Source organism: Citrus sinensis, chromosome 1, assembly GCF_022201045.2.
Source record: "Citrus sinensis cultivar Valencia sweet orange chromosome 1, DVS_A1.0, whole genome shotgun sequence".
Taxonomy (NCBI): domain Eukaryota; kingdom Viridiplantae; phylum Streptophyta; class Magnoliopsida; order Sapindales; family Rutaceae; genus Citrus; species Citrus sinensis.
Window position 1 is genome coordinate 11,318,140 of NC_068556.1, and position 11,244 is coordinate 11,329,383.

The 11,244-nt window shown below is 29.1% G+C and overlaps 1 long non-coding RNA gene across 1 annotated transcript; it reads left to right on the forward strand.

Annotated features, from left to right (window-relative positions):
* The first annotated feature begins 1,080 nt into the window (after window positions 1-1,080).
* LOC107176648 (uncharacterized) lies at window positions 1,081-3,329 on the forward strand. The gene is made up of 3 exons (XR_001507913.3): window positions 1,081-1,246; window positions 2,102-2,179; window positions 3,072-3,329. It is a non-coding gene; the product is annotated as an uncharacterized LOC107176648 (long non-coding RNA).
* Window positions 3,330-11,244: the final 7,915 nt, after the last annotated feature.

Sequence of the window (11,244 nt, forward strand, 5' to 3'; positions counted from 1 at the left end):
TATGTGCACTGCCCATGGATATATTTGATGATGAAATGGTGAGGGTTGTGTTACATATGGCATTCGATGTAGCTAATTTTGGATGCATTCCTATATTCGTTACCACATCACCTCGAGTTCCGAGTGAAGGTATTGAGCCACATGTCGATACAGAAACTTCGTTTAGAGCAAATATGTCTGGCCCCAATAATGAAGAAGAGGTGTTGCCAAGGACAATATCACTGCAGTAATATTACTCTCCAATCCACGATAATTATGACAACATTGATGATGACGGAAAACTTCAACACTCCAAGAAATGTCCAAATATATCCTTTTTGAACATACTCAACTGCCGCTTTGTTAATTTTCCCTCGATGGCTTTTACGACCGAAGATCACTTACACATGCTCGAAATTCGACCAGAAAAGTGATCGGCATAACGAAAATACATCTTGCCTACTTCGATATCCGGTGATTCTGAAATCGCCATGTATCTGTAATATTTATAAAATTATTACATTACGTTTACAGAAAAAAAAATGACTCGTTAAAAAAAGACACTCTAATTTTTTGTGCGATAATGGGGCGCGCATGGGCGCGCTCTGCTGCCCAATGATGGGCGCGCGCGCGCCCTGCCCCCCTCCATCCCCACCCCCAAAATTAAGCCACAACACTTCAAAATCGAAAAACAATACTCCCAAACACCACCAACCACCACAAACACCACCACCACCACCATTATTCTCAAGCTATAACTATTATTATTCTAAAATCTCATTTTAAATTAATGAATATAAGAAAAATGACTAACCTAGGTTTTGTTGAAGGTTGTAGATCGTAGATCGGATGCCAGTGAGAGATGGAGCCGCAGCCGACGAGGGTTGATGTCGCTGCCGATGATGGGAGTTGGATCGGTTTGGGAGAGATGAGTGAAAGGGAGTGTTGGGGGAGAGATGAGGGAGGGGTATTTTGGTCTCAAAAGTTATTTAATGGCTAATGTTGATAGAAATATTTTTGGGGGGTTAAGATGAAAAAAATAAAACTTTAATGGTTATTACTGTAAATTTCCCTCACTTGAGCGCTAGAATTAAAATTTCACCCCCAATCGATTAAAAAAATCTCCACCAGTTTGCCATTCAAAACGCCACCATTCTTCCGCGGTTTAAACCGCCACGTTTGATTGCACACTCGTTTGACGTTGTTTATTAGTCTCTTCATCTTTTGGTCGTCACCCCAAGCAGTTCTACCACCGCCGTTCGAACCAGTAAGATCCCTTATTCTTGTTCTTATTTGTTTTCTTCTTTTAAATTTTTGGTTGCTGGGCCATACCAAATGAATGAAATTTGTGAGCATCAATTTTTTTTTTTCAATTTTGTTGCTTGATGAATCAATCGATATTCAGGTAAGGTTGTTGATTTTTTTTTTTTTGAAAAAAAATTAAAACTGACATTGGGGTTTATGTATTAAAACCTGTGAGTTTAATTTTTTAAAAAAAATGAGATTTGGGTGCAGAAATTGATTGGGTATGATTTGCATGTGATTGGATATGTTGTGAAGTGGTAAGGTAGTGGTGGCTCGTGGCTGTCACGGTGGTTAGGGTTTGGCTTTATCTTGAAAAAATTTGATGGTCAATTATCTTGTACATTTTACCTGTTATCGTCTAAGAGATCATGATTTCGGAAACTTTGAATGTCAATTGATGATTTAACATGCTTAATTGGTTCACAATTTCGAATGATTTGGGCACATGTAATCTGTTTGATTAAATGTCTATTAGAAATTTGTATAGTTCAATTACTATTTTTCTCTGCATAATTTAGGAGAAAATGGTTAGAACCTGATACTTTTTCCATTTTTCCCCCTTTCTTGGTGGTTCAGTTACTTTAACCGAATAAGACAAGTAATATCATTGTTTAATGATGTTTGATTTCCAATGGGTCATTTTAATAATATTACCTTTAATATTAGATGTACTTTCTAATTTATTTTGGACTCACCCACAAGACAGAGGCTGAGACAAAGGCTTTATGTGAAAAATTCTTTGCTGGTGTTAGTAAGTTGCTTTAATTTCTTTCACCCTTCATTTTTTTGGTTCTCTGATCAATTCTCAATTATTCAGAGCACTGATCTTAAATTTCTATGCTTGTATGGTTGACTTAAAAGGAGCTTGACTCGGTGAAAATTAACTTTCAAAAAGGTTTGTGCTCCTACATTTTGCAAATTGTTAGAGTTGCTTCAAATATATTATGTTGTGATAAAATAAATGTTAGCTAGCTAAGCTAAAGCCTCAAGCCTTATATTTTTTGGTCTGCAGTCTCTCCTACCCCTGGAAATTATTTGTCATTCATATAAATTAAAGTTGCTTTTCTTTAACTTTATTAGCTACAAAACCTGCAATTTTGGCAACATAACCTTTTGAAAATCACAGCTATATTTCATTGTTTTGACTCTTCTAACTTTACTGTTGGTTGCAGCATCAAAATATAGAGAATTAGAAATAACAAGGCTCTCTAGCTTTTAATGGCTTCTCATTCATAATTAGAGCATCATCAAAAGCCCTTTCAAATAAGATTTTACTGCTTATTTGAAAAGTTACATCATCATTTAAGACTCCAAAAACACTCCACAACTAAGATTCTTCAAATAAAAAATGCTTCTCTGTCTTCAATTTTGTAAAGTGTTTTCTCTCTCTTTAATTTATATTTTATTACTTTTTATTAGAGAGAGAGAAAGAAGTGATTTAATTACTATTTATTTTTCCTTTGCCTTTTGGTGGTGCTCTTATATTTTGAGATGGATTGCCTTCTTTTCTGGCATATGAATTAAATTTGGGGGAGATAGTCTCTTTTCTATTTAATAAAAATATCAACTCATGCTGTAAATTTTTTGTTTTTGTGCTTTTATTTTAGGAACTATTTCAATAATTTCATTATTATTGAATGGCATGAAACTTGCAACATTCATAGACCCTTTTCTGCTATACAATACTTGTTGGAGATAGCAATGCCACATTCTGTGATTAATTGTATTTGTTAATTACATGTACTGTAAACTGAAATTGATTTTTATTTGTGGAATATTGTTTTTAGGTAGTGAAGAATTTGGATCTTGTAGCGGAATGATGTAAGTATCCCAATATATGTTGGACTTCGGTGCAAGTGTTTTTGGTGATTGCTTATCTTAAGATGTCTTGCAGAATTTGGCGATGGTGTAGTTTGTATATTTCAGCTATTAGGGTGGTTGTACTTTGTATGATTTAAATGGATATTGTAGTCATAATATATATTAAATTTCATGTATTTTTATTTATTAGATTTTATAACTATTAATATTAGATTTTATTTTTATTTTGGATTTGTATTTTTTTAAATCAAATTTATAAAATTTGGGGATTTACAATAATAATAATAATAAAGTTTAAAATAAAGGTATCATAAATAATATTTTTAAAATATATAAAATTTTCTACCAAAAAATAAAAAAATCTGGAAAATTCAAATAAATTTAAATCTCCCTTAAATCAAGGTATGACGTACTTGTGCTTACAAAATTCTACATAAATTGCATGATAATTTTTTTTTTTTTCTATCATGAGAGAGTGACAAGTACATAGACGATACATAAATTCTCTGTCATGGATCCTTATTATGACAATTTTTTCTCGTTATCTATTTCTTGTTTTCTTATAAGTATGTTAATTTTTATAATGAGTATGTCAAATAGGTATTTAAAGTAATTATGTAGTATTAACTTTTACAATGATGTAATGTTAACTTTTAATAAATTATTTTATTAAAATTAAGTGTTTAGAGTAATTTTTTTAAGTGCAAATAGCCTCACTCTTATTAAAACTACATGTTTTAATGCTTTTGGTGGGAATCTACATCATATAACAGAATGATTCATTAATTATGTAGTATTAACTTTTATAATTATGTAATGTTAACTTTTAATAAATTATTTTATTAAAATTAAGTGTTTAGAGTAATTTTTTTAAGTGTAAATAGCCTCACTCTTATTAAAATTACATGATTTAATGCTTTTGGTGGGGATCTACATCATATAACAGAATGATTAATTAATTATGTAGTATTAACTTTTATAATTATGTAATATTAACTTTTAATAATTATTTTATTAAAATTAAGTGTTTAGAGTAATTTTTTTAAGTGCAACTAACCTCACTCTTATTAAAATTACATGGTTTAATGCTTTTGGTGGGGATCTACATCATATAACAGAATGATTCTTTAATTATCTAGTATTAACTTTTATAATTATTTAATGTTAACTTTAAATAAATTATTTTATTAAAATTAAGTGTTTAGAGTAATTTTTTTTAAGTGCAAATAGCCTCACTCTTATTAAAATTACATGGTTTAATGCTTTTGGTGGGGATCTACATCATATAACAGAATGGTTCATTAATTATGTAGTATTAACTTTTATAATTATGTAATGTTAACTTTTAATAAATTATTTTATTAAAATTAAGTGTTTAGAGTAATTTTTTTTAAGTGCAAATAGCCTCACTCTTATTAAAATTACATGGTTTAATGCTTTTGGTTGGGATCTACATCATATAACAGAATGATTCATTGGGTTTCGTGGGTTAAGTTATGTACTCTTAGAAGGAGGGTGGTCTGTGTTTTCGTCACTTTTGTTGTTTCAATTGATCAATGCCAGCTAAAGAACGTTGGTGTTTATTGATTGGTATATCCACATACACTTGTTACTAAGGTCCTGATCCAAGCCAGATATTTTTCACATTGGAATATTTTTTTATGCGAGGATTAGCATTAATCCATCCTATATATGGCAAAGTATCTTACGGGGACATGGTGTGCTTAAGAGGAGATTCGGTGGCGCATTAGGAGTAGGACAGTGGTGGATGTAATCGTAGTAGTTGGATTCCTCGATGCTACTGCTTTTGTTCAATCTCCGGAGTCTCGCTTCCATTAGATGCTAAAATTTCTTCATTGTTGAAAGATAATCATCAATGGAACATTTCTTTGATGCACCAACATTTTCTTCTAATATATATTGAAGCCATTATGCGAATTCAATTCCCTTATTCTCCTGAACTTGATGAGGTGTTATGGTCTTTTACAAAAGATGCAATGCGGCTATGCATATAAATAGATCACGTGACGCTAGGTGCTCTAAAGGCATGGGCGGAAGCCCCTTAAGAGCCATTAATTTTTTTTTTAAATGTACTTCAAGTTCCTTCTGAAAGAATTAAATAAAAAGAATTTAGATATATTTTTTACATAATAAAAGACTTATAATTCAATAGTAAAAATGTTATTTTGATGGTTTTAAAGTTTTAGTTCAAATCCCAATAGCTACATTATTATTTTTGAATATTTTATAGAAACTACTTAAAATAATGATGCTTTCATGTATTTAAAATAAATAATTTTTTATTATTCTTACTATTTAGAATTTAAAAGAAAGTAATACAATTTAAGTTTATGAGAGTTAAAATGTATTTAAATGAATATTAAAAAAAACCTTAAATTAAATAAAAAATTTTGAACTAAGTCCGCCCTAATTTAAGTGTGTAGGTCCGCCACTATCTAGAGGATTAGTAAAAGGCTTGGAGCCTTGGTGTGCCGTCGAAAGTCAAGAATATTTTTGTTGCGTGTGTTGTCTGATGTCTTACCAACAACTTGTAATTTGCATCGTTGATAAATTATCCCAGACCTAGTTTGTGGGCAATGTGGCTCTGACTGTGAGTTTTCACTTCATGTTTTGTTTTTATGCAAGTCTTCTAAGCATGTTTGGTGTCAAACTCCTTTTGAGACTTTGTATTTAATTTATCTTCCATGCCCGCTCGGGATTTGTTTCTAAAAGCATTTTCTATTTTTGGGCAAGAGAAGTTGGAGCTATTTATAATGACTACGTGGGCAGCTTGGATGTCTAGGAGTAGATGTCTATTTTCTCATGAAGCCAAGCCACCTACAATTCTTGCACCTAAAGATGAGACCTACTTGGCTTCTTTTCAGAGTGTAAGCATGTGAATGGTTTTGTTGCTGGCCCTGTTGTAGTGGCACCTTACATATGGTAAGCGCCACCTAGTGCTGGATTAAGTTGAATGTCGACGCCGCTATTGATTATGAGCATAATGTTGTGGATTTAGGTGTTGTGATGCGTGATTGTCATGGGTATGTTAGGGCCACTATTAATTCCCAGTAAGTGTTTCATGATGTAGCCTTTGCTGAAGCTGAAGCACGTTGGTTTGGGCTTGTAAATTGCTCATGATGTTAGACTATCACCTTTAGTTGCTGAATCTAATTATCTGTCTATTGAGCATCTTATAAACCGTCAAGCTAGTTCTACAACAGAAATTTTTGGGTTATTGCTAATATTTTTCAACTCATGGAATATCGATGTGTTTTTCAAGCTCATCATGTTTCCTGTAATTGTAATAGTTCAGTCCATGTGCTAGCTGAGTCGGCTTTTTGAAATTCTGATTCTGTTCAGTTGGGATGATTTTGTGTCAAAGCTATTATGTACTCTTTGATTACAATGAAGTTATTGGTTGTTTTTAAAAAAAATTGCAAAATGTAAGTAATAGTGGTGATATTATTTTAAGCCAAATATATTTTGCCCTTTTTTCTTCAAATGAAATACTATAACAACCTCTATGATTTCATTCACCTAATATCGTAGACTCCAATAATCAATTACCTTTTAGGGCATTACACAATTATATCAAATGCTCTTAATCAGCTTAGATTGGCATCCTATGAAATTGATTTTTGTTATGGATTTATGCGGAAGTATTTTCTAATATTCAAAGAAAATAGAGAGAAACAAAGAGTGGACTCTTATTTTTATTCAATAGTCTTTGAATGAACTATAAATCTAAATGTTTACATTTATAACTCCTACTAATAGGAAAATGTAACCAACCACTGGAATTCTGAATTTTAGAATACAAAATTTAGCACTCAGAACATAGAATTTAGAGCACAGAACTTAGAATACATAATTTGGAACTCAGAACTCATAATACAAAATTTAAAACTTATGTACCAATAAGAATAAAGTAGTGGATAAATAAATAAATTTACAACTATCCCACTTAGATAGCTACCACTTTATGGTAATTGTATTTGACCTTTGCTAGGGAAACACTAAATGGGATAAAAACCCAGCCAAGAGAAATGCAATTTGATGAACCAGAAAGTGGTGTTGGACATGCTTCAAATTACCTCATTAAAAACTTTTTCCAGTAAAAATCCAGTGAAAAAATCTGACCAAAAGGAAAAAGAGTATAGTGCATATATATCCAATTTAGGGGCCATTTGTGTTTTTAACTTAATGATTTAATTAACTTAGGTGATGTTTGTTTTCTATCTGAAATATGAATAGACCTGAATTAGTCTGAATTCTGAATAGATTTGAATGTCTGAATCTGAATAATATATTTGTTTTTTTGTCTGAATCTCTGAAAACAAATATTAAGTTATTATTTTTTTAAACTTAAAAAACTGAAAATATGTACTTTTACATTTGTATCCTTATTAAATTTGAATGTCAAATAAAAAATATATTAAATTCCATATTATTTTAACATCTATAAGTAAAACTAAATTTAAGTGAATACATAATGATTTGGGAATTTTAATATACAAAATACCATAAATGTTAAATTTTATCACTAAAAAGATTAGCAAAGCTAGTTGATTAGTATATAAGTGAATGATGGAAAACATAATTGAAAAGAAAAAAAAGAAAAAAGAAAAAAGGTCCAAGTCAAGTGCTTGCCTAGCGAGAAATTAATGGGAGATTTAAGAATTAGATGAGAGAAGCAAAGTGAAGAGGGATTCCATGACGGCTAAAAAAAAATATAAAGATGAGATTATGTGGGGTAAACATCTGTTGGTGAGTTTTGGGATAGGTATGAAAAATAAATTATAAAGTATGGATATTTTTGACATTAGAAAGTAACTGACTTAATTCAAATTTCTTCATTCAGTAAAAAGCCAAAAAATTGGCATATTTTATTAAGTCAAAATTATCTAAAGACTCCCATTAAGTTATAAAAACAAACATATAAAATTAACTTAATTAATTAAGTTAAGTTACTTTAAGTCATTAAGTTAAAAAACAAATGCCACCTTAATTTTAATCAGTTAAGTCATTAAGTCTGTTTTTTCAACTTAATAAAAATTTTCAGCCATTAAGTCATTAAGTTATTGTGCTAATTTTTTTAGCTTTTTGCTTAATCTAAAAAGTCTTAATAAAATCATTAAAAGATATTTTTCAAAATATCCCTATCTAATTAATTAATTTTCATTTTTATCTGAATAAAATTTAATAATTAGCATTATTATCCATCTCTATATAACTTGTGGTAATATACAATGGTAGACTATTATGATTTTTATCTTTTTATTTTCTTCAAATTAGCATTAATTAAATTCATAATTTTTTTAATGAATATTTTTCATATAAAACATCATAAACTATAATAAAATTGATTAACATATATGATATACGATATTAAAGAGTTGTATTCAATTGAATATGATTTATGTTATGATAATATATTATCTTATTCATATTCTTTGAGATGTTTATTATTTGTTTAACATTTATAATTTGTACGGGTATAAATGTAAAAATATTAGTTTTCAGATTTTTTAAGTTAAAAAAAGTTAATATTTATTTTTGTCGATTTAGACAAAAAAACAAATATATCATTCAAATTCAGACATTAAACTCTATTCAAAATTCAGACTAATTCAAGTCTATTCAAAATTTAGACAAAAAAAAAGCACCACCTTAGTTGCAGAATGACACAACTCAAAAGTCTTTAATTTACTCCCAAGTATAAGAGTATTAATTATAATATAACCCTGTGAGTCTGGGTCAATTCACAGAAAAATATTTAATTTTTTTATTTCCTTTAATTATCTAAAAACTAAAAATATAATTTAAATACACAATATTTAATTTAAGTGAAACTATGAAAATAAATTAGTTAGGCTTATATATCCACTCATACCAGTAAACTATTTAATAAATTCTTTTTATCATTTCTTTTTATTTGCTGAAAGGATTAATTACATAAAATATCATTATTTTTTAATTAATTTTATTATGGATTAAATACTTAGTGTACCAAAATTCAATTTGTCTACAATAAGTTAAAATATCATTTTAGCACACCTTATATTAAGATATTAAGAATTTATTGTACCAAACTCTTTTGTTTGTCTACAATAAATCATGATTTCAAAATGTAAAATATAGATAAAATTAAATAGAAAATAATTTTATTTGTCTAATTAAAGATAGAATTTGATTGAACCATTTTTTTTTACTATGAGTTTCACTTTACCCTAATTATTATTATTATTTAGTTAAACATAATTGAAATAAAAATAATTGTTAGAATTAAATTACACATAATTAAGATAAAATAACTAAAATTGTAATAAAACTAAATATATCATGAAAATTATTTCACGAAACATTAAAAAGAAGTATTAAGAAGAGATGAGGAGAAGAATTTGGGGATAAAAAAGCAAAAAACAAAAACACAAGGAGTAAGAATTACATAAAATGGAGCTAAAAATAAGATTCAGCACACCTAATTTAGAGGGAGAGTCCCCTATTTATAGATACAATTGATGATTCATGGCCATTAGATGAAAATATTTCGGACGCACATGATTATGCCACGTGGCGCTCTCAGATTGGTTGAAACAAGTCATCAGGGTTGTCATTTTGTGTTTGTGCATGTATGGTACGCACACTTTTGGCCCATTGATACGCTGTCATGTCACCAGTCAAATGCAAGGTCAACAAGCTTACTTCAGTGTATACGCATGTACCGTATGTGTGTTCTTCGATCCAATAATATGCCACCATGTAACTAAGTTCCACCAAATCAGCATACATCCTGCCACAATAGATCTTGACCTTTTTAAATCTTGTTTTATATAATTCAAGTCCATTTTAATCTTGGTTTCTGTCGTTCCGTAGGCTTTCGGGGCCTTTGAATCCATTTATGATGTTGGTGCCGCCATCCAGGACCTCAACATGAATAAAATTATGGTTTTACCTTTGTGCCTTTCCGAAGGCTTTTAATTATTCCGAGCTAAAAAATATTGTCTGTTTTGCCGTATGATTTCTTGATAATCTAAAATGACCAAAATATCTTTGAAATACATAAAATACTAGTTATAATAAAATACACACAATCAAAGTTTAAGAGACTTAAATACATAAAAGTAGAGATGTTAGTGAGATATGGAGTGTAAAATGATAATTTTACACTTTGTAAGTATACACTCTTTAGCACTCATCACACTCCCAACCAGGTTATTACTAGTCCGTAGCAAATTAAGTGATAATATCTAGCAAAATTCAAAACCAAATTGAATTTTTATTTTTTAGAAAAATTGTGTTTACTTCTTTGATTAGATTAATGACAACAATCAAATAAAAGTATAAGCATTATCTTCAGTCTAAAAAATATTACTCCCACATCAACCATTCACAAAAATCAGTCAAGTAAACTCATGCAAAATGATCAATTACCAAAGCTACATTAATTAAGCTATTTTCTAGAATAAGATGTCAAACTCTAAAATCTCACGAGTGAGAATGATGCTCTAAAAAAAACAAATAAAAGCAATCACTCCAAGGAATGGTAGATTGAGAGAAAAATAATTTCACACACTCTCACTAAGATGAAAGAATAATGTCTACAACTTAGAAAAATATGATCTCAAGTCAAACGAATTGCTAGTCAAACCAATAGCATTATTTATATTTATATTTATGCATCACCACATCTTTTAGTCTATATTACTAGTTTCTACTTCAGAGTATAGTTTCCTAAAATTAAGAATTACTTTTACTAAGATTTAATATAGGCTAGAGACATGGCTAATAAATAAGGAATTATATATATATATATATATATATATATATATATATATATATATATGTTTGAGGGAAAAAAAGATATCATTTAGAAATTACCAGGTGCTTTTCACTTTTTTTTTTTAGTAAAACGTAACATAGGCAAGGAACATAGTTAATAAAGAAGGGATAATAGAAAAAAAATGTTTGAGGAAAAAAAAGAGATCATTTGAAAATTACAAGGTATTTTTCACTTTCTTTTATTTATTATTTTTTATTTATTTTTATTTATTTATTTTTTATTATTATGTATTTTTTTATGCACTATTTTTCTAAAGAAAAGAAATCATCTATAATGAATAAATGACGAAAAAC